Source organism: Phoca vitulina, unplaced genomic scaffold, assembly GCF_004348235.1.
Source record: "Phoca vitulina isolate PV1807 unplaced genomic scaffold, GSC_HSeal_1.0 scaffold8, whole genome shotgun sequence".
NCBI classification, from domain to species: Eukaryota; Metazoa; Chordata; class Mammalia; order Carnivora; family Phocidae; genus Phoca; species Phoca vitulina.
Window position 1 is genome coordinate 21,348,664 of NW_022589711.1, and position 25,121 is coordinate 21,373,784.

Genomic DNA, 25,121 nt, shown 5'->3' on the forward strand with positions numbered 1-25,121 from the left:
TTTGAAAAAAATTGATTTGACTCTGAAGCAAAAATGTATTAGTTTCAAAAATATTTCTCCCTGTTATATCAATTTACCAACTCTTATATCAACTCAGTAGCATTAACATCAAATTCAAATAGAAATTTAATTGGTTAAAATCACTCTATTTATCCATATCAGCAAAGCATTCTTCAAAATTTTTTTAAAAAGTAGTTTTGCAGCCAATTTACTAACACTGTCAATTTATCCTGCATATTTATCCATATTAGAAAAAATATCTAAGTCATTACTACAGATTTGCATTGTGAAAAATTTCAATTTCTACATATGTCTTAGTATCTGTCTAGGTTACAAATAAATCTCCACCCTTGAAGCTTCACATTACTTCATTCAAATACTTTGGGATATTGGTGAGAAAGCATAAATCATAAATTTTGGTACTTAATAATTGAATATTGGCAACACTTGTGTTTCAAGAAAAACTTTAATTGGAAATTATAGTAAATTTGTGTGAAACTTCAACCACCCAAATAATAATCATCAGCAATAAATACAAAATCATATTTATTCTCTTTTGACTGCTGAGAGAAAACATCAAATTTATTATATTTTTGCTGAAAATGTCTCATAATATTTTCCATTTTATTTCATTTAATATTTTAACCCAACAAACAAAATGCTTTTCTCTTTTGCTCTGTTACAGCAACTTACATTAATCATGAAATTTGCAAATACCTTCTTCCAGTCTGTTTACTTTAATGTTCTGATTGCAGTACTAGCTTTTCTATCCCTACTTGACTCTGTGTTAAAAGTAAAGTTTGTTTTAAATTTAATTTTAAAAAAGGTTGGTTTTAAATTTAATTCTGACCATATTTATTTACTTACATGAGAAAAATAATTTAATTACATTGTAAGTAAAATAATAAGTACTTATAAATATTAAAAGTGTAACAATTTACATAAATATCACTCTAACTTATGCTGTCTACATAAAAATATTCAAATAAACATACTACCATGTTAAATCAGCATAGTAAAAAGAATCATTTGAATTGAACCAATACAACAATACTTACTAGAACAGGGATGTGTTTATGTGTAATATTAGAAACTACTTATGCACCAGACACAACATTATACTACAGCCATAATATCACATGATGCAATGATTACAGTAAAATGTCACACAAAAGCAATAATGTTTTTAGTGGAAAACTATTTTATACAACTTTAGGTTTCAAATTTAAGTTAAATTAATTAAAATAAAATTGAAAATTCCATTCCTAAACCACACTAGCTACGTTTCGGGTACTCAGTAGTTGCACGTGGTTAGTGGCTGCTGCATTGGACAGCCCAACTTTAGAGGAACAGGTGGGTACAAGTTGACTTGCAAGGTACTATTTTATGAATTAAATAAAGAGGATTGCCAATTGACATTCCTCTACTCACCATAGCCACTCTTTTAATTCATTTTTCATTTTGTGTCATAGTCAAAAACAATTATTCTCAGATGTGTGACATGGGGATCATAGTCTTTGCTTTGCCTAGTCATCTGCAAAGATCTAAAGTATGCACTGCTGTTGAGTTCTAAAAATTCATTAGCAAGAAACATATTACAATGCACAAAATAACTCTGTGGAGACCTACTCATGTAAGATTGGTTTATCATTTTGGAAAATCCGTTCATGTTCAAATTTAGATACATGACTTATGTAAGGTGGTGCATGTCTCATAAATTGTGAATAGGTGTTAACAGGAAAATGATATTTTCAGTCTGCAATCGTGCACAAGAGACTAAAATCTACCCCAGAGTATGAAATTACTGTGAACTATTAAAGAACAAATTGTCAAGGATGGCACTGCAGGGAATGGCCAGCAATCCCTGTACCGGCAGATGAACGATTACTCCAAACTTTGCCGTGAAAGAGAGGACAAAGCAAGGGGGGTGAAAGCTCAGAGATGAAGACCTTTGCTCTTCTTTGCTCCCGCTTTTATTGGTCCTTCAGGATAATCACAAATCCTTATCACTGTTTCTCAAGCATGTGATGTGTGACAAGGGGTCTTACTGAAACTGAGAGGATTTATGGGAAAGATACGATATGCTAATCTGAGTGTTCTCCTAAACAGAGCCTAAGGGACAATGCATCCATCTCTTAGATCACATGGTGGCTGTTTGGGCTAAGAGAGCTTCGGGGCAGGTAACTCCCTGCGGCATTCCAACGGCAGAGTGGTCACGCAGGCCTCCGCATTCCAAAGGCCTACACCCTTCTCCGAAACCCTCCCTCACCCCCAGTGGCCTCTGTGTTACATTTTAGCAAGCCAGGTATTACGGCTGATTTCATGCTCTACATTAACCCTAACATGGCACTAGAGAGATAACCCAAATACAAGAGGAAACAAAATCACATGAAAACAAGAACACTGACTACCCTATTCAATTGTGTAAATGAAGAGAAAAATATGCAAGGCTCCCTTTTCTAAATGAAGAAGATAAGCAGTAAAACTAAAATAATATATATAAGAATCGCAATTGTGTTGTAAAATTTGTTCATTTCAGTTACATTCAATACAATATTGGTTAGAAAAGAGGCATTTTTATAAATATTATTTGTACATAAAATACTGTAAAACAATGTTATGCATATTTATCACAATTATGAAGAGCAACAATCTTAGTTTAGGATACATGGCATAACTATTCAATTTAAATATGGGTGGCTTCACTACCAAGTAAGTATATAATATTTGAAGTATGTTCTTAATGTGAAGGAATTGCCTAGGAAGTAAGTGCTTAAAAAAGACAATGCATTTGGGGACCATTAAAAGAATTTATAGCACAATTGGCTAAATTAATTTAATTAATTAATTAATTTATTTATTTATTTATTTATTTGAGAGAGAGAGGGAGCATGGTGAGGGGAAGGGGAGGTGCAGAGGGAGAGAGAATCAAGCAGGCTCTACGCCCAGTGCGGAGCCTGATCTGGGGCTCAAACTCATGACCCTGAGATCATAGCCTGAGCCTAAATCAAGAGTTGGGTACTTAACCAACTGAGCCACCTAGGAGCCCCTAAATTTATTTTAATTATGAAGACTTCTTACTAAGAAAACTATAAAAATTCCATATTTTGACTATAGAGATATAAAAATAAAATTCAAAGAAAAAAGTGTCTCTGACTCTGAATTAGGTAACTATAGTTATTCAAACAGAACTGATCAATAGCTGGAGGAAATGATCAGTTATTAGAGTGAAATGCATTTTGTTTGCAAGAGAAATAGAGATCATCCCACAAATTTGTCAAAATGTCAAAGTGTCTGTGAGAAAATAACTGTAGCATTTAGAAAACTGTGGAATTTGGAAATTAAATGTATTTGACGTGATTTTTCTGCTTTGTATCCATTGACTACTGTTTGGCATGAGAGATAGTTAATGGATTAATAATAACCTTGAAATTAGGACAAAATCAAATCTAATTGGAAAGCTGACTTTTCTGTGTTTCAACCCAAAACTGCCTGCTTTAAAAATATACAAAATGGGAGCATATTAAGAAAATAATTTTTTGTACAATTTGAAGATGATATACATTTTGGCACCTACATTTTTCTATACATAGATAACAATAAGCTATATATCATTCTGTAGATAAATCAAATATATATACATACATATATATAGAGAGAAATGTTTATGAAAAGCATGATATGCTTTCTTTATTTTTCACAGTAGACATTCCACTCTTACTGATTCTAATTCATTCTCCACACTGTTGACTAAGAGCTATGACTGATACAATTCTGACCATATCTGTTCCATCAATGATATCACACAGCTTTTACAATAAAATCAAAATGCCTCCATACCTTTTGCTTGGTTTACTATTTGAACATACAAGAATTCTTTTCACTTCTTTGAACTTTTTCTTCAGTGATGCTGCTTACATTTATCCTATTGTTTCAGTTTATCTGATATTTTTATCTTTATGATTGGTTTTTACTAGCTGTTTCCTGTTGAAAGAGGGAGAAAGGAAAGCCTGATCAACTTCTACATTTGTTCTATTTCTGACTTCTCTGCAGGGAGTTTCCTGATTACCCCCACACAAAGTATGGTCTCTCTTCTACATGGTATGGTAGCAATATTTACTTTTTCTATCACCTTTTTCATATTATAAAATACATTTTCAATGCTTGCCCAGTCCTCTAGATTTTATGCTTCTTGGTCATTTATATCTTGGTCACCATTATTTCCTGAAAATTTACCACAATGCTTGTTTTCTTCCTCCCTCCCTCCCTCCCTTCCTCTCTTCCTCCCTTCCTCCCTCCCTTTCTTTCTTTTTTAAGATTTTATTTATTTATTTTGACAGAGAGAGACAGCGAGAGAGGGAACACAAGTGGGGGGAGTGGGAGAGGGAGAAGCAGACTTCCCGCTGAGCAGGGAGCCTGATGTGGGGCTCTATCCCAGGACCCTGGGATCATGACCTGAGCCAAAGGCAGACGCTTAATGACTGAGCCACCCAGGCGCCCCCCTTTCTTTCTTTCTTTCTTTGCTAAGGGTGAAACTTCTGTCCAGTTTCAAATGTACAACACAGTGATTTGACAATTCTATGCGTTAGTCAATGCTCACCATATTAAGTGTAGCACCATCTATCATCATACAAAATTATCACAGTATATTATTGACTATATATATACTGTATATATAAAAGAGTATATATATATAAAGAGATGTACTTTGCATCTCCATGGCTTATTTTTTTTAATAACTGGAAGTTTGTACCACACAGTGCTTATTTTCAATAAATATTTATGTAATAAATAAATAAATCCATCTTAGAAGTCTCAGACTATATGTATTCACTTCTGGGGTTGGACTATCAAAATATAAGTAAGTAAAATAAAGGGCAACTAGAAATTTTGGGGACAGAGGATTTAGATATATAAAACTATCGTGATTTATGATTACAGTAACATCTTTGTACTCTATGAATCCTATAACATGTATTTCCAATGATGATACCATTCAATTTTTAAAGTATTAATTTTACTACTTGTTTTAATTTCTGCTGACATCTATTACTTCTTTTTATGAGTAATTATAGAGACAGTATTCCAAGGAATGTCAAAAAAAGGAAAAAAGAAGAAACTTAACCCAGTCAATTTAACATATCTGAAACAAACACTAATAGCATGAAATGAAAAGAAACCATTTGGAAAAAATGGGTTAATTATTCCCTATTATTTCAAATTCTTTATTATCACCATTACTAGAAATCATCAAAATTGAATGTGTGTGTATATATAGAGATATGTATGTGTTCAGATATGTGCATATACACATACATACATAGGCAAATTTAAATTTATATACATTTTAGTTACACAAACTCTTAAAAAGTTTTACATTTAAAAGTTAATTTTCTAGATGGTGATTTAAATATATCCTTTAGTTAAATACTGTTAATGCTATAAAAATGAATCTAGAATCAATTTATAAATAATAAAATAGTTTATCGTGCAAAATTTTTCCTCACATTTGTATTTATTTTATTAAATTACACCATTCAAATCTAAATTACCTCCACAGCTCTTAACTTTTTACACAATCTAAGTAATTTTCCCACTGATAAAATAAAGCCAGCAATAACTATTTGCATAAGGAAACTCCAGAAAATTAAAAAGAAATTCATGAAGACAAAAACAATATCACTTAATCTTGGGGAGGAAATACATGCAGGCATATTAAGACTCAAGTATGATAACTCATTTAACAAGGAATGATAAAATTGTTTAAAGATGTACAAAGCAACTTCTAGCTACATTAGTAGAATCCAGGGGAAAAAATTAACAGGAATTTTTAGTTTTGTTCTAGTGAGGGCTTGTGTTTTGCATCAGAGGATAGAATTAATTTCCAAGGCGAATAATTCAAATGGAGTCGAGCAAAGGATAAATACACATTTTTTAAAAAGTTTTGTTTATTTATTTGAGAGATAGAGAGGGAGAGCATGCAAGTGGGGGGAGGGGCAGAAAGAGAATCTCTAGCAGACTCCTGTCTGAACCTGGATCCCTCGTGGGGCTGATCTCAGGACCCTGAGATGATGACCTGAGCTGAAATCACGAGTCGGACACTTAACTGAGTTACCCAGGCGCCCGAAGTACACATTTATTATAAGGGTTTAGTTGTTTAAGTTAGCTAACACAAATATGCAAAAATAATAACAAAATATTTATTTTGCAAAGTCAATGTGCAATGGTAGATTTAAAATATATTCATAATGCAGATAGAAGATCAAGAATCATCTTGATAGTAACACTAGATTCCTTATAAATTGAGAGGAAAATTTATAAAAATAAAAGTAAAATTGTATTCTAATTCATAATTCACAGCATTGTAATCAAATTACAAAAGAAAATAGGAAGATGCTAGAAAACATTAGGAAAATGTAAAATAAATACAATAAGGTAAACTTTATGCTTCTTAGATTCATAATTTTTTAATATACAAAAGAATTATACAATCTACTGGTAAAGATGGGACAAAAAACACACTAGCACATTGGGTGTAGAAATATGAAGTATTATGTTGTTTTTGTTCATTTATTCAAGAAATATGTATTGAACATAATAAATTATAGGCACTTTTCTAAACACATTGCTGAACAATAACAGAAAATTTCATATAGTCTTCTGTACATTTACGATATATTGTTGAACAACAACAAAGCTCCTCATGGACCTTACATTCTAGCATAATCTCCAATCCGGGAACATCAATTAAAACAAAATAAGCATGTGCATTTCAACACAGAAATTCTAAACCTGGTTTGGTAACTCATAATTGTGCTTTTATGCATAAATTATCAAAATTTAAACATTTTAGTATATAATTTTGTGAAGAGTAAAAAAAATCTAAAAACCAAGTGAATATTCAGCCTTCAAGGAGGAACTGACTCAATTATGTATATTCCAGAGAATATTATTTAGTCATTAACATAAAAGACCTATCTCAGATGACCTAGAGGAATCCAGAAGTTATTTTTTAGTGAAAACAAAGTAGCATTATGTAAATAACACAATCCTACTTCTGTAAAACTATAAGACCGGAAAACCTGATGTATATATACTGGCAATATATATATATATACTCTACAGAGTTATATATCAATAAAGAAATTATGGTAGATGCACCCTATTTCTAGTACGACTGGGGAAATAATGTAGAAGAATGGCTGGAGTAAACAGGGGAATGTGAAAAGAGTAAGTTCAAAATAGTCTGCATTTGTATATGCATGTTTCTCCACATAAATTAAAATAAAAGAAATACTGGCAACTATAGCCACTACTTATATATTGTTCATTATTTCCTGGAAGCATGCTGCTAAATTCTACTCGATCGATCTTCACCTATGTTTCACTGGGGCATGCTATTATTATCCTCTTTTAACAAATAAAGAAATGAAGGTTAAAACCTTTCATTTGCTTGTCCCAGGTCAAAAAGCTAGAAAGTGGAGTCGAGAGTTACACTCAAACCACCTGACCATGGGGTCTTGTTGTACCATTATTGTTGTACCATTATTACAAAATATAAGATAACTTGATCACTGGCAATGGGAAAATGACATTGCAACAATAGTGAATATAAGTTGTAGTTGGTTTTCTTTCTTTTTTTTCTAAAGAAAAGGAATTATTTTTTTAAAATAAATCAAATATATATGTGTCTGCTCTGCAATTTTATCACAATTTCACTAAAAGGTTGTACCTGGGTCTGAGTATGCAGAAAAATTATTTGTGATTATATATGTAAAATCAGTGGACTTTGTATAACTGATGAGAAAGCCAGATTTATTTTTTGATGTTGTCTGTTATTAATTTGATTCCTCACTGATGCCATTTTAGAGAGGCAAGCTATGCTCCCAGCCATGTTATTCCTTATGACAGCAGGTCACACTCTTACCTTTGAGAAACTTATAGGTCAGTTAAACTTTATAACTGTCTCTGCCTTTAACTATGTTTTTTCCCTGCTCCATTTTGTTCCCATGACAGTCTAGTGTCTACTGCATTTAGTTGACCATTGTGTTGCCCAAAAGAGAACTAGTCACAAAATGATTTTAAATTGAGTATGTTCTTTTCTTACAGGGTGACTTTTTGTGCTTCTCTGTGAGTTGTAATGACAGAAAAATTAAGGTTGCTTGAAATATTAGCAAACAATTTATTTGAAGTCTATCTTGTGACTGAGATATCACATTAGAGTAGTAAGTCTCATCCTTATGTGTTTTGATTAAAAGCAAAATTCTTCAGAAATATTTATCCATTTATTTTTTTTATTTTTATATATATATTTTTTAAGATTTTATTTGACAGAGAGAGACACAGTGAGAGAGGGAACACAAGCAGGGGGAGTGGGAGAGGGAGAAGCAGACTTCCCTCCAAGCAGGGAGCCCGACGTGGGGCTCGATCCCAGGACTCTGGGATCATGACCTGAGCCGAAGGCAGACGCTTAACGACTGAGCCACCCAGGCGCCCCATCCATTTATTTAGAGGAATAGTATACAATTATCATTTCCTAGAGATTTTCAAGAATAGAAGAGATTCATACTTGGGTTTTATAGGGAACAGGTATCTAATGAGATGACTTCAAAAGGCCAATTTCAGCTATACTATTTGATAAACATTTTGCTAGAAAGTAGAATTTATTAAGGTAAATTTGGAAGTTTTCCTTCCTTTTCTATTTTTTGGAATAGTTTGAGAAGAATAAGTATTAACTCTTCTTTAAATGTTTGGTAGAAGTCCTCTGTGAAGCCATCTGGCCCTGGACTTGCGTATGTTGAGAGATTTTTGATTACTGATTCAGTTTCTTTGCTGGTTATTGGTCTGTTCAAGTTTTATTTTTCTTCCTGTTTCAGTTTTGGTAGTTTATATGTTTCTAGAGATTTATTCATTTCTTTCAGGTTGTCCCAATTTGTTAGCATATACTTTTTCATAATATTCTCTTATAATTGTTTGTATTTCTGTGGTGTTGGTTGCTATTTCTCCTCTTTCATTTGTGCTTTTATTTATTAAAATAAATTTTAGAAACTATTTACATGAATATACCAGAATATATAAAAGTGTACCATCCATAACTTTCAAGCAAAACTAGCAATGATAATTTTTCTAGATGTCAGTAAGTTAATCAGATCTAAAGTAATCAGTTATGTCAAAGGAACTTGAACTAATAATTAAAAAAATATTTTTAATATCTGTTATTTCATTGTATTACCTAAATAAGATTTTGAGAACATGTGTATTGGTTTGAGTTTTATCTGTAAAGTATATTGGACAATATACAAAAATTATTGTAATTTGTATGTGCTTCCCTGTGGAGGATCTAACCTAAGTCTTCAATGACTATTCAGATACTGGTTTACTCTTACTGTATTTGCTGCTCCTTTTGAAAACCATCTGTCAAAAATAACTTTAAAAATTACTAAACATCTGAAACTTGCTTCAAGTTATTCCATTTGTAAAAAATAATAATCATATCCAATAAAACACTTTCCGACCCATAGATAAAGAAAAGCAAAATGGTTGACAAAGTATTATTATGGGTCCATGTTTACATAAATTTATGTATTTTAAGGCACCGCTGTTAGAAGTTTAGTAATTACATGGTATATATCAAGAAAATGCTTTTTTGTTTGTTTCTGTAAAGGGACATTTACTTATGACTTAGCAACTCAGAGAAATACTTTGTAAGGGAATTCATTTAGTTATGTGAACCCAAGACCTCAATTTTCACAGGTAAATAGTAAAGCAGTTTGACTAATCTTCTAAAGCCCGTCCACTTATATTTGACATGGCAATGCTTGTTAGGAAACATTTCATGGGCTAAACTCTGGATAGCAGAGCTATTTGTGTTTTCTCCTTAGGTGAAATGTGAAACTAGTGGTATTAAATAGTCCAAGCCTGATTGAGGTTGAGGGAACAAATGTATACATTTAATAGCACCATTATAAAGAATTAGTCTTACAATCTGTTAGACAGCAAGATATATTCTTATGTACACCTGAAATACAATTAAGAACTGCAGGAATAAATGCCATTTCTTTATAAACTCACTCCAATTGGTAGTAGTATAAGAAAATAAATTAAGCCTGTGTGAAGTTTTTGGAAGCAGCTACATTTTAAAATGTTCAGGAAGTATGACTTCAAAAGTCTTTCTTAGGTAAGATGATTTCAACTCAAAAACAGATAATATAACTTGGTACTTTTCCTTCTCTTCATTGTATATCATAGCATTCAACTCAAAAACAGATAATATAACTTGGTACTTTTCCTTCTCTTCATTGTATATCATAACATATTTGGCAAAATCTTTGCTAACGCTGTCATGTATACATTGATGTTACATGGAACAAATGGCTTGAATTAAAGTTAAAATTCTTTCATGCCATGCTGAAAATAACCTAACTGGCTTGAAAACCATGTGGATCAAAACTAGCTTGATTGAATAATTCAACATCATATATTTTAACACTAAAATCAGATAGAAACATAATAAACATGAAGCTTATGAAATATTAACTTTAATAAAATATATTAAAATGCTAGTTCTTTAAAAAATTAGTTGGATGCAAAATATGTTTAAGAATTTACCTATAAGAATAATAAAAAAATAAAGAAAAAAAAAGAATTTACTTTCAAGAATCCGTGCTTAGTCTGTGTTTTTAACTTTTGTGCTTTCATAGTTAATAGTTACTTTTTAAAATACTGGTCACTCAAGGGGTGCCTGGGTGGCTCAATCGTTAAGCATCTGCCTTCGGGCCGGGTCATGATCCCAGGCTCCTGGGATCAAGCCCTGCATTGGGCTCCCTGCTCTGCGGGAAGCCTGCTTCTCCCTCTCCCACTCCCCTTGCTTGTGTTCCCTCTCTTGCTGTGTCTCTCCCTGTCAAATAAATAAATAAAATCTTTTAAAAAAAAATTGGTCACTCAATTTTCTATTGTATCTTCGTATAAATATATACCAAAATGTTTTCAAATTTAATAAAATACTATTAGAGTTTTGGGGCACCTGGGTGGCTCAGTCGTTAAGCGTCTGCCTTCGGCTCAGGTCATGATCTCAGGGTCCTGGGATCGAGCCCCACCTCGGGCTCCCTGCTCGGCGGGAAGCCTGCTTCTCCCTCTCCCACTCCCCCTGCTTGTGTTCCCTCTCTCGCTGTGCCTCTCTCTATCAAATAAATAAATAAAATTAAAAAAAATACTATTAGAGTTTTGTAGCCCAAACTACTATCATAATGATTGATGTACAGAAGCTTTTTCTAAAATAAAAGTTTATCAATGAGTAAATCTTTTAGACTTTCTTACTAAATCTAGATATACTCCATACCTTGCTACATATAGAAATGTGACTTGGGATGTAGTCTAATAAAAAATGTAAAGAGGTAAGTATAGAACTTTATGATGGGATTTTGCAGCATTTTCAGTAACATTATCCGATAAGTCTTGGTACTAATTTAACATCTTTTTTTTCTCATAGCACATTTGTTAAAATCTGTATATTCTAATGGTTCCAGTTGAATTTATAAACAAAAAGAAATCTCCATGATCAAATAGTGTCTCTGAGAACATCAATCTCTCTGTGTATCAGCTACATGTTAGATTAAAATAGCACAAAGGGAACACTCGCTCTCCTTTTCTATTATTATTATTGCTATTATTTTTACCTAGAGCAATTGTGCAATTGGAGGAAAGAAGATAGAGCATTGCTAGAAAGAAATGGATATATTTGGTTCATGAAAGCTTGGGAATGGGAGGAGTCTGCAGGTAAAAGTGGTGTTTTGAGCTAGAAGCCAGAGTTGAGAAATGGAAGAGGTCAAAGAGAGGACAATTAAAAGTTTACTTAGGTTGGTACCAAGATAGAAATAAGCTGCAGTTAAATATGAACCCAACAACTCCTCATTTAAAAAATATTCTTGAAATGTTATTCTAAGTAAACTAATTATTTTGACAATTGAAGTTTACTTTTTAAGAACTAAATTTTTGTCCATTATTTAAAACAAACCAACAAAAAGACAACACTTGCTTCTAAAATGTATATATTTAAAAGAGTTGATCATTTCCCACCATCTCAGCTTGTAGCATTCTAGTTTGCTTTTTTCAATGCCAAGGTACATATATGTGATTTTTCCCAACTTCTGCATGTCCATGGATCCTTTGTTTTGTTATTATTTTAGGAGGATGCACACAGAGCGCAGATGCCTCTGGGTAACTGGATGCTGGCATTTGGGCAACGGCATCTTCTCCCATTGTAACCGATGTAAAATGATGAGGTCATTGGTGAAATTTCCATCCATATGAAGTAAGAATGTTTAGTAGACAAGGACTCTGGCAATGCAAACACTCTTGATTTACTATCTCAGTTTGATGCTGTACACATTTATTCTCCTCACTAATCCTCAAACTCTGAAGTTGGACTAAAAAACTCCACTTAATATAGCAAAGGAAAGGACAAAATCAAACCTAAGTTTCTGCATGCAAAGTATGTTCAAGGGTCATACTCTATTAGATATACTGTATTTTCATTTCCTTGTTTTCTTATACATAGTATTTCAAAACATTAATGTTATTGAAACTCTTGATTCTGGGTCATATCATTGAGATTATTTTCCTTTGTTTGCTTTACTTTTGTCGTACTTTTTTCTGTCTTCTTTGCTAAACTAATAGCCAACATTACACTAAACAAGAAAACTGCCCAGAAATTGTGTTAAAATAGTCATTGAAAGGATATTTTTTCTTTCCAAGTAATGGACTTGTATTCCCTCTTAGAAAGTGTCCCCCACCTCGTCCCAATTACCTAACCTTAAAATGTGGGTCTGTCAATTTAGTCTTTGTTTCCCTCTTCCAAAAACTTCTGATCAGGCATGATGCAAATAATGCAAATCTAGTCTGGATAACTTTGGCAGAAATAGAATGAAGTAGAAAGCTACTGTGTAACTAACATGATTGCCAGGAAGTCTAGAGGCCTAAATCAGAATTAAAAAAAGAAATCAATGAAGGCTAGCTATGGTGGAAATATACAAAACCATGCCAGTTCTAGGATGGCTGTTAGGATGGCCATAGCATTTTTCATGTAACCCTTGCCACATCAAGACTCTCAACTCTGTTACCATTACATCAGGATGGCTTTCCTTCCTCCAGGCCCCACATCCCCACTCTGGACAGGAGGGAGGACTGACGACCTATAATCTATTGCCTCCCAATGTCAAATCAGTGTTGCAGCTGTTTCCATCAAAAGGTATAATCAATTTCTCCAACCTTGATCTTGGTCTGGTTTGGGCATACGTCATGAAAAAGAGATGGGTCATCATGAATGTACCCAGGAATAAAAGGGATATATAGCCTACAAACTGTAGTTCATTTAGTACATACCTTCTATGAAGTAGGAGTACAGAAAAAGGTGCAATTAGAGGGGATAAAAAAAATGAAGGTGAAGGAAAGCTAAAATGAAATGCCAAGAAAAAGAAGGTGGAAGGGAGCCTGGGTGGTGCAGTGGGTTAAGTCCCCGACTCTTAGTTGCCACTCAGGTGTGATCTCAGTGTCGTGAGATCGAGCCCCTAGTGGGGCATGGAATCTGCTTAGGACTCTCTCCCCCTCTCCCTCTGCCCGTATCCCCTGTTCTCTCTCTAAAATAAATAAATCTTTTAAAAAATAAAGAAGGTAGAAACATCTATAATTTGCTGCATGGTATAATTAAAATAGCCAAGTACTTTAAAGGATAAATCCTTTGGATTTTATATTGGTTTTTAAAATATATTTCTGAATTAGAACACAATTTTAAAAAAATTCTGTTTCTTGAAACTTAATGGAAATGTGGTCATAAACCTTTTGGATAAAAATTTACTGGAGTAGTGATTACAAGTAGCAAAATTATGTGACAAGAATCCAAGTGCCATGGACAGAAATTATTGAACTTCATCAGACAAAGAATATTGTGACAACTTGTTCCTTAATCTGATCAATAGCTTTTCCATGGATTGCAATCTATTATCCCTGTACTAAATCATCATGCTCCAGTTAAGTTAGCTTTGAAACACTAAGAGAATTTTAATATTTGTTTTCATATTAGGATAATCATTTTCAATTAACCTCCACTTAAAGGCTTTTAATTAAAATATAGTTGCTGATATTCTCAGAACTATCATTAACCAGAAAGCTGTGGGCCTTTTATTGCTTCCCTTTATATTAAGCTTTCCAGATTACTCATAATGTTTCCTTCTTCTGTTGGACATTTTATAAATTCTGCCCACATACCCAAAGCTGTAAACTGGAAATAAAAGGGCTTTATCACTTGTTAGGGAGATCCTTTTCCAGTTAAACTGTTCCTTACAGGCAATCAATTTGTCAGATCAGAAGCCTATCTTTTGTGAGAGTTCCTCTGAACTAAAGCTGACAGGGTTAGGCCAGGGCCAGCTGTCTGATAAATCAAAGCAAAAGACAACTTAAAGCACTACAGTAGAGAGGGTTAGGGATTGGCACAGATGGCATTATCTGGGAGTTGACATTGATAAAAAACATATTTGTAAGAGTTAGCTTGCAAGACTTTAAAAAAAAAATAATAATAAGCCCTCCTATTCCCTGCCTTCCCAAATGACATTCAGATTAATTAGAAAAGTTAGAAAAGAAGGGACTTGTAAGCCATTTATCTACCGAGTAGTAAGCTTAAAAAAAAATTAAATCTTGATGGTCTTCAATAAAGAAGCTTAACAAAGATTAAGGGTTATCAATCTTTTCTGTAAGCTATCAAAACTGACTGACCTTAAATTGTACAGAAACAAGATAGAAGTGACCGTGACAGATGCTTTACTAAAGGTATATGTTCCAATGCTAAGAAAATGTAGACGTTTATTACTTAAAGTTTACAAATGTTATAATTAAAATACAGTAACATTTTCAAAATATCAATATTTACCAGAAACAAACTTATTTCTATAAGATGTTATTTATAATTACATCTAAACTTATAAGTTTATTTTAGGTGGAAAGTCTTGCTGTTTGAGTCTGATAAATTCTAAAATTTTTTTTTTTTTTAAAGATTTTATTTATTTATTTGACAGAGAGAGAGATAGCGAGAGCAGGAACACAAGCAGGGGGAGTGGGAGAGGGAGAAGCAGGCTTCCTGCGGAGCAGGGAGCCCGATGTGGGACTCAATCCCAGGACCCTGGGATCATGACCTGAGCCAAAGGCAGACGCTTAACGACTGAGCCACCCAGGCGCCCTGATAAATTCTAAAATTAAGTTTCAAAATCAATCATAAAAATGTTCTCAATTTATGAGTAATTTATGTATGTAAGATAATATGTAATGTGTCTTACTGATGTGCCATGTTGTCTCAAAATGAAAAAGCCATGCCCAAGTTAATATTGGGGATTCCTTTAGCAGTAAAATACCACAATCCTGCTTTGTGGCCCAAATAGAGATGTAATGGTATGCGGATCATCAACCACCTAAATGATTATCACAAACTTCACAAAGAAGAATGTATTACCAGCTGGGGGTCTAAAAAATGGTAAAGTGAAGAATTTTTGAAAAATATAGCAAATAGGCCCCCTCTCTACTTCTTTCACTTTCCTAAGAAGACACCAAACTCAAAGGAGATTTTTTCTGATACTGCAAAAACGTTTCCAATGAAGAAAGCTAATTTAGCAAATCATGAAGATTTATCTGTACAAATAAAAATAAATTAAAATGTTTATTCCATAGATTCTGGCTCTTAATTTGGCAGCCCTTGATTTTTACGTAAAATGGAATAAAGAAGTATTCTGTAATATTATATATACTTATAGATTCTTTGTAAGATGCCAAATCAATGCAGTGGAAAAGAAAAAAAAAAAACTAGGAAAATGGAATCAATTGAAAAAGTTCTTGAGAATAAATGAAGCATTTTAAACTATTCTGTGAATGATAAAAGTTTTATTTATTAATTTTTCTCCAGACTTTGAAATAAGAATTGCATATTATAAGGGATATGGTGTGTTTATGAGATTTGACTTGTTATAAATGCTCATTTCTGATGGAACCTAGGACATATATTTGTTGGGGTAAAATTAAGAAAAAATGGTATTAAACATTCACAATAATGCTCTGCTATAATTGTCTGTTATATGAAGTCATTTTTTTAACCTATTAAACTGCACATCTAAAGCAATACTTTAAAGAAAAGATATTAAATATTTAAAGCTTTTAAATAAAATTTAACTATAAGCATTCATCCTTAAATAATTTATATTCTAAGATATTTGCTATGTTCATATATTTCATATGCTTAATGAATTTAAACACATAGTAATTTCTTGATAACTTTCACAGGACTTTTTTAAATCGGGATAGCATAGAGGAAATTCTTTAGGCTATTATAAGAAATCAAAATTAAAATATAAAGTAGGAAAACTATGTGGTGATTTGGATGCTTTTGGTAAGTAATCCAGTTATCCAATCTTGAATCTCTCCGTCTTCCTCTTCTTACTCCTCTTTCTTCTCCTTCTTTGGCATAACTTTTTTTTTTTTAAGATTTTATTTATTTATTTGACAGAGAGAGAGACAGCGAGAGAGGGAACACAAGCAGGGGGAGTGGTAGAGGGAGAAGCAGGCTCTCCACCGAGCAGGGAGCTCGATGCAGGGCTCAATCCCAGGACCCTGGGATCATGACCTGAGCCGAAGGCAGATGCTTAAAGACTGAGCCACCCAGGCGCCCCTGGCATAACTTTTTAATGTATGAATTAGGAAAAAAAAACACTTATAGGTTTCATGACAAGTGAAATGATGCAATCTCTGTAATTGGTAAATTAAAAATAATACCAAGAAGTATTTTGTTTTAGATGCTACAATAACCTTAGGTATCTACTTTTTGGGAGATGTTCTGCATTGTGACAAAAAAAGTCTATTTTTGTTTGCCAAACCTTACAGTGTATTTGGCTCAAAAATGTATACTCTCAGAGAAAAAGAGAAATAAATTGAAGAGAAATAACAGCCTCATTAATCAAAGTAAAACATATTTAAAACCTAGTGAATAAAATTATTTAAATGAAATGTTCTAAAGGACTTGGTACTCATTCTGGCTAGAAACCTCAGCAGGTATCTGTAAGGGCAAAGTCCATCAGGGCAGAGACGATAAGCAAGCATTTACCCCCATTCTTATATGATATCCAGGAACTTGGGGTTGTTGCATGAAATACATAAATGAGGTTTCAAAATGTTTTTTTAGATGGGAAGGAAGAGGAAGAATCTATCCAAGTGCTTGTTTCTTCCATGGGGTGAGGGGCAAGTCATTTGTATTTTGGGGGAAAGGGATAAAATGAAGTATAATGAAGACTTCTGTAATGGCACCAAAAAGAGCATGATCTGATTGTCCAGACTCTAAAGCTATAAAAGGGAGGGACTAATCCATGGTAAATATAAGTCATGGTTCTTTGACTCAGAAGAAAAGAGAAACACCACGTATCTGATCATGATTATTGAGACTTAAACTATCCAACAGTAACATTAAGTAGGGTGAAAGAGATATCAAGATGTTCATCAATAAAATATTTTCCGAAGTTCTCTGATGCCAGATAGATATTTCAGAGGCAGCATGTACATTATAAAGTGGAAGAGAAATTCCACAGATCTAATTTACACTATTAGTTACATCCTTGGTTAGGGCCGAAGCAGCATCATGGAAACTGTTCATCAAAGATGCACCCTCATGGGTTATATCCTAGGAAGAGGAAGATGTTTTCCTAGGCAATGCAGTGTTTCCATATGAATGGGTGGGGGGAGGGAGCTGGAGGATTTGTATACAATGACTACATCACTTTTTGGCATTTTTCTTCAATTATGAACAAAACAATTGGACCTTACTGTCTGTTATATTAATGATATGGAATGGAATACTCCAGAGTATGTACCAAAAAGAAAAAGATTGGTCATTGTTCATTGCAGAGCTCTTTTTCTAGATATTTCAAATGTTCCCCTTGGAATAAAGGGAGGTCTTTATTCAATGTTTAGATCTCTTCTGGGTACATATCTCAGAACAAACATTAGAATTGGGTTGAGCTTTAATAAATGATGGCATGGCTACTCAAAGTGAGTGGACCAAAAAAGGCATTGTGACAACATTCATCAAAGAAACATCAAATGGCACAGATCAATGGCCATTGTGTGATTCCAAATACCTCCAGATAGTTCTTAAGAAATGACCATGTAACATATCTCAAGTACATCTAGAAGAGAAGAATGTTATTATTGGATTCCTCAGGAGTGGAGGACAGGACTCCCTGATACTCAGATATAGCCTTTACACTGTGTCAGGGTTCCAGTTCATCAATGAGGTAACAAAGGGTAACTTAACAGAGATATAGATTTGTTTACTCTCCCCAAACACTCAAACAGATCAGAAAAAAATCCATTTGCACTTTTTTTTTCATTTCTTCTGGGCTCATAGTAGTAAGAACAAAGTGAAGAACAAAAAGATTGAAGGAGACACTATCTTTAAATGTTCACTCTGTAAAAGGAAGATCTTTTGTCAGCTTTTTCATTATTCAAAAATTCTTCACTAAATACTTGCTTTTGAGTATGTTCTTCAGATAGAAGTTCCTTACATCATATGTTCTGAGTACTGTACTTTTCCATCTCCTTGAAGGCTGGGTTCTTTTTCTGACTTCATTTGAATCTTAATTCTTTTTTTTTTTTTTAAGATTTTATTTATTTATTTGACAGAGAGATAGAGAGAGAGCACAAGTAGGCAGAGTGGCAGGCACAGGGAGAGGGAGAAACAGGCTCCCCGCGGAGCAGGGAGCCCGATGCGGGGCTGATCCCAGGACCCTGGGATCATGACCTGAGCCGAAGGCAGCCACTCAACCGACTGAGCCACCTAGGTGCCCCAGAATCTTAATTCTTTATAATGAATTATCACAATTAACTAGTTGCCACTGCTATGACACAGTGATATTCCATACACAGTATATGTTGATGTTTTTATCAAATATATTTTATTATCTATTTATTAGTGGTGTATTTTTTTCTTTCCTTCATTGTGCTGAAGTAACTGAGAATGGAAATTATACTCTGGAATGTGTATATCTATAGCTATTGCAGTTGAAATAATGCTTCTTTTATTCTTTATTTCCAAAATTATACATAGTTCTTGTTCTTCTATCCATTATACAAATAAGCAATTTATAGTTTTATGTAGTATAAGAGAAAATAGAATTTTCATTCATTTATGGGGAATTCATAATTTCCCCATTTCTCTAACATTTCCTAATCAAATCCTAGTGTAATTCTTTTTTTTCTTTTTTTTTAATTTAAATTCAACTAGTGTTATTTTTATAACCAAGTAAGATTAATAAGGATACAGAAACATTATGCCCCTGTTTAAGTTTACAAAAACCATTAGTGATAGCAATCGATGAAATGCCAACAACTTATATAACTTTGCTCACACTATATATTTGCTCTTTTTTAGATGTCAAACCAGTTTCCCTATAGTTACTTAACTGCACTGAACATGTTTCTTATTTTAAAATGTCTTTGACAAATAATAAGGTAACAATAGACAACATTGAATATTAGTCCCTTTTAATAAAGATCTTGTTTGTTTCCTTTCTTCAATTTTATTTTTTTATATAATTATGTTTTTGGAGTATAGTTGACAAGCAATGTTATATTATATATTATTATAGATTATATTATATATTATATATTAGTTTTAGGTAGTAAAAATAGTGATTCAACAAATCTATATGTGTGCTATGTTCACAAGTGTAGCTACCATCTGTCACCATACAGCGCTATGACAATACAATTGACTATTTTCCCTATGCTGTACTTTCATATTCGTAACTTATTCATTCCATAACTGGAGGCCTGTATCTCCCACTTTTCTTCACCACTCTTACACATCCCCCTACCTCCTTCCGCTCTGGCAGCCATCACTTTGTTCTCTATATTTTATTCTTTAAATCAGTGGTCAGCAAACTATTTTAAATCAGTGGTCAGCAAAATCCAGCCAACAGCCTGATTTTGTACAACTCACAAGCTGAGTGGTTTTTACATTTCCTTTAATAATTTTTAAAAAATAAAAAAGGATATGTTATGCCACATGAAAATTATACAAAATCCAAATTTCACTGTCCAAAAAATTTTATTGGACAGAGGCATAAACAACCACTTACATATTGTCTCTGTTCTTGTGCTACAACATTAGAGTGGAGTAGTCATGAAAGCGACTGTGTGGCCCTCAAAGCCAAAAATATTTACCCTCTAGCTCTTTACCTAAAATATCTTCTGAGCCCAGTTTAAGCCTGTTCTGACTCATGTAGGTAAAGAGGATATAGATAGGATCGATTAGTCTCATAACTAGCAAAGATGAAAGCAGTTAAAAGGATTTTAAGTTGGAGCAACAAAAAGCCGGCAAGAAAAGTTTCCACTAGTTGAATTGTTTCCTTTGATTGAACAATAATTTGTTCCACTGTGTTGAATTACTGTAAGACAATCATGGTTTTGCTCACAGTTAATTGTGTAACCCAGACCATTTAGCTGGAACTAGACATACCAAAGACCAAATACTTTCTGTTTATAGGTTTGGGTTTATTCTTTTTAGTGTGGAAAAAGGGTTAAAATATTCTGTATTTTATACATGCTCAACTTAACATCATTGTGAACCATAAGGTCAGGAGATAGAAAGAATGTAATTCTCAATCAGAGCCATTCCTATTGCTATGCTTTTGGGGATCATACGCTATGTACTCCCATTGGCTCAAGGCTGATAAGTTTTGTAAATATGCTGAGAGTAGACTCACTCCTCTACTATGGCTTTGGTAATGGCATTTAGTAGTTTTTTCTCACATGTTTTTTTGGATGACTGCCCAGCATCCAGTCGGTGGGGTCACTGCACTTCCCGAGCATGGAGCCAAAAGGGAATGCCTGGAATAGCTACATCTAGCGTGGATTCTTCTCATATTGGCAAAGCAGTAAAAGATAAAGCATGTGGACATTTTTTTTTTCTCTTTTCTACTTAATAGTATTGTGACTCCAGGGTGCCTAGGTGGCTCAGTCATTAAGCGTCTGCCTTCGGCTCAGGTCATGATCCCAGGGTCCTGGGATCGAGTCCCACATCGGGCTCCTTGCTTGGCGGGAAGCCTGCTTCTCCCTCTCCCACTCCCCCTGCTTGTGTTCCTGTTCTCACTATCTCTCTGTCAAATTGATAAATAAAATCTTAAAAAAAAATAGTATTGTGACTCTGGGAAATTTATTTTTTGGGTTTCATTGTCCTATTATCTTTAAAATGTGGAAAATACTGAGCAGGATCAAGAAAGGAGAGTTATATTTAATATGTCCAGCACATAATATTGTGGCTATTTCTCTTATAAAACTGAAGTGCTGGAAATGTAGCAGAATAAAAATCTGTGTCTTTATCTATATGAAAAAAAAGTTTTATCACATTGCAGTAGAAAATAACATATGTTTTGTTATTGAATTTGCCACAAATATCTATGCAAGATAAAAGTGAACTCAAGCTCTAAGTCAGATTTCCTGTGTTGAAATCCTCCTCTAACACTTTCTAGGTGTTTTAATGTCGACAAGTTCCTTCACAGAGTTGAGCATCTTTTTTTTTTCTTTTGCATTTATAAAGCTGGGAAAATATCATCCAACACATACATTTGTTGAGAGAATTAAAATACTACATCGAAAGTGAAGTAAGTGCTCCACAAATGTGAACTATATTAATACAAAAGTAGCAAAACATTTAACAACTTCATTAGACAATTAGATTTCAATTTTTGTTAAGTGTGTTAACTACTTGAGGTGAAAACATAGCAATTTATTCAGAAAAATTCTGGCTCACTGCAAGCATACAGGCATTCATCAAGTACCTGATCTCTCAGTCTTGCATTAATACTGTGGGTATGTGCAAGCCTCAGTAGAAACCATGATCTTTTTCAGAACCTAAAAGGTCCCTTCCAGACAGCACACTCTTTGCAGTTTTGAGATACACCATTCTGACCAAATCTGTTCTTGCCTTGCTACACCTTTGGCTTTCTGAACACTGAACCACTTCTTTGCTTCCGGTCTGTTTGGTACTTGTGGTACTTTGGTACTTTTCTCAACTAGAGAGTCTCTCTCCCAATTTTTTACCAATGCCTTTACAAGTTATCCAGACTCACTTTTCTGTGGTTGAGATTTACTAGGTGGATAAACCATCTGGCTAACTTGAGCTTTCACACGACATCTAACTTATGATTTATCTTTGTACTCTAACACTCTATCAGATTTAAGTTTGTATATGGCTGTTAAATTTCTTTGTAAACAAATTCCCTATTATAAAGATTAAATAAAGACTCAACAAAGATCAAAGGCCAGATACCATACTTACCACAATACATATATACACATTACATTAAAATAAGGAATCAATCAAAATATTAGAAATTAAAAATACTTTATACTTGGGAAAAGAAACATATCTATATAATATTTGGAACACAAAGAAATTATAATGGAATTCAGAATATATTTATAACTGTGACCAAAAAAACACAACATAAAAATTTAAAAAGGCTGCTAAGACAAGAATTTAGGTAATATTTACTAGAACAAATCCATTACAAAATACTACACTTGATCTTAGCCAAAAGGCTGAGAAGCGATTCCATTACAAAATAAATATAATTTGTTCTACTAGTTCTCCTGCATTGTCTTCTATAGAGTTTAATGATAGTCCCACATCGAAGATTTGGCGATGGATTTAATTAAACTGGAGAAGGGATAATAGTTCATGCAGGGGCATGAACAGACCTGAGCACCTCAAATGAGGATCATTGCTTCACATCTGCTTGGCCTGATCTGATCGAGGCCTCATCTGATTTCAGCCTTAGCTTTAGAACACAGTGTGGCCTTTGTCCTATTTGGAGCTTACATTGCCTCACTTCAAATATGTGCCGAGCATCTCTTGCCCACAACCTGAGGATTTTGTGATTCCAGACATGGATACCTGCTGGAGCTCACTTGACATTCACATATTTTTAAACTGGTACTAAGAGGGCTTAATTTCCCCCTCCCCTGCTCCAGGGCAATCCTTAATCAGTAAGAGTTAAGAGCCAATAGATAAATGATTCTCCCTCTCATTGCTCAGCAGACAATTCTGAAATGCATTTTGTAAGGGTACTCAGACGTTCCCAGTAGGATTGTACACCATTACCCACAGTGGTAGCCAACTTTATAATAATCCTTTATTGGCTTTTCCTAATTGCCTTTTCCTCCTTTCCTATTTCACTCTCCCTACTTATTCATGCCTGCTGCCTGTCATTGACTTCCTAATAAATTCCCCTCAGGTGAGCTCTTGCCTCAAGCTCTGATTTTGTGGAATCCAGACGTGGTTCATGGTATCTGACCATTTTGTTCAGCAGTGTGCTGGCATTGCAATTAGGCAATTATGAATAGAAACAACTCTGTCTTTACTGTTAAGATTTGTGTTATTTAGTTTTGATGTCATCATTTAACCTTATTCAAGTTGTATAAAGTATAAACAAAATAGTCACAATAACTATTTCAGTTAATACATGATCCAGGTATATTTCACTCATAAATCTATTTCTTTCAAGCAGAGGTAATTTTTCTTTTTATGAAATCCATTATCTCCTGCTTCATATTTATACATTAAATTTTACTTCTAATTTTTGTCTTCTTTTACCAGATACTGTTTCCTATATTTTTAATAAGAGAAAAAATTATATTTAATGATATTATGTTTTTTTATTTTATGGTTTGTTTTTTTTTTTTTTTTTCCACTACACACAACACTCTCCTAATGCTCTCACACAAGCTTTGCTTCTTTTCTCTTTCAGGTCTTTAAAATTGTCTTTGATGTGTTTTCTTTTAAGCAACACTTCAAACCTAAGAATAATATTGGCCATATACATGGGAAATACTTTTAGAAAAGTTGGACTTTACTTTCTTTTGGAAAATGTCAAGTTAAACTTCACATTTACAAATACTTTCTGTTTATAGACACAAAACAAAATTAAAATTGATTTTCTCTTTTTGGCAATAGTTAGAAATGTTATAGAGCTGTATTTTCCTGTCCAAAGTATTTCCCCTTATATATTATACCAGGACTTCAATAGCTACAACAGCAAACATGGTAAAAAATTAGTCTTTCAAATGTTCACAAAGTTCACAATTTGCTTTTAATGCAGATACAGATATTATGTACACAGCCCCCTACAAATATTACAAATTCAGTAAAACAAATCAAAAACATATATTTCAGATCAAAGAGTATTTTAAAAAGACAACTGGATTAACATAGAGTCTTACTGTATCAGAATTCCCTATTGTTGAAAAGTTGACTGTGCTTCAGGTATAGAATGTTCTCTCTCTACTCACCCACTTGACAAATACCTATGTGTAACTCTGTCTCCACTCAGACAGACTGAAAAACCTCTTTCACTTTCTCAGTATGAGTCTTAGTGCTTTATTTTTATTTTTTACGTTTCTATTGAAATTTGCAAATAGTTCCAGTAGAGCAATCCCCATAGACTATATATTCTAAAATATCTAAGTGTCTTATCTTTGCCTTACACACTGTCCAATCATGGCTCACATACTCAGTATCTCTCACTTAGAATATCACGACTGTATTACATTATTTTCTCTGCCACTTAGTAGTCGCCAAGTTTTATTTTTCTGAGTCCTCTCAAAAACAAAAAACAAAATCTCCAAATGGAGATATTTACCTTGCACGGTTTTCATGAAGATTAAAAGAAATGACACTTATTAAGTGGTTGGCATACTGTCTGACACATTCTAGGCAGTGAAATATGGTTGGTTTTGTTATTATTTAGTGTTCTCTTCCACTTATAAAATCCAAACTCTTTACCATGTACAACAGACCCTGGGAAGTTTGCCATTATCTGCCTGCTCAGATTTGTTTTCTACCGTTAGCCTTTTACTTGCTACATCCTAGCCACTGTGCCTTACGTATAGTTTCCCAAGCAAGCTGTGTTGCTAGATGCTTCAATTTTTTGTCCACCTATACTCACATGCACTGAAGGCCTTGGATTTCACAGAGCTCAGATTACATATTAGTTAATCACTGCAACTTTCCTTGAACATTTCTGGCGTTCTCCCAT

General features: G+C 33.6%; 1 pseudogene; it reads right to left on the bottom strand.

The window, feature by feature from the left end:
- Positions 1-22,543: 22,543 nt before the first annotated feature.
- On the bottom strand, positions 22,544-22,638 carry LOC116634216 (annotated as a pseudogene).
- Between the last annotated feature and the right edge of the window lie 2,483 nt (positions 22,639-25,121).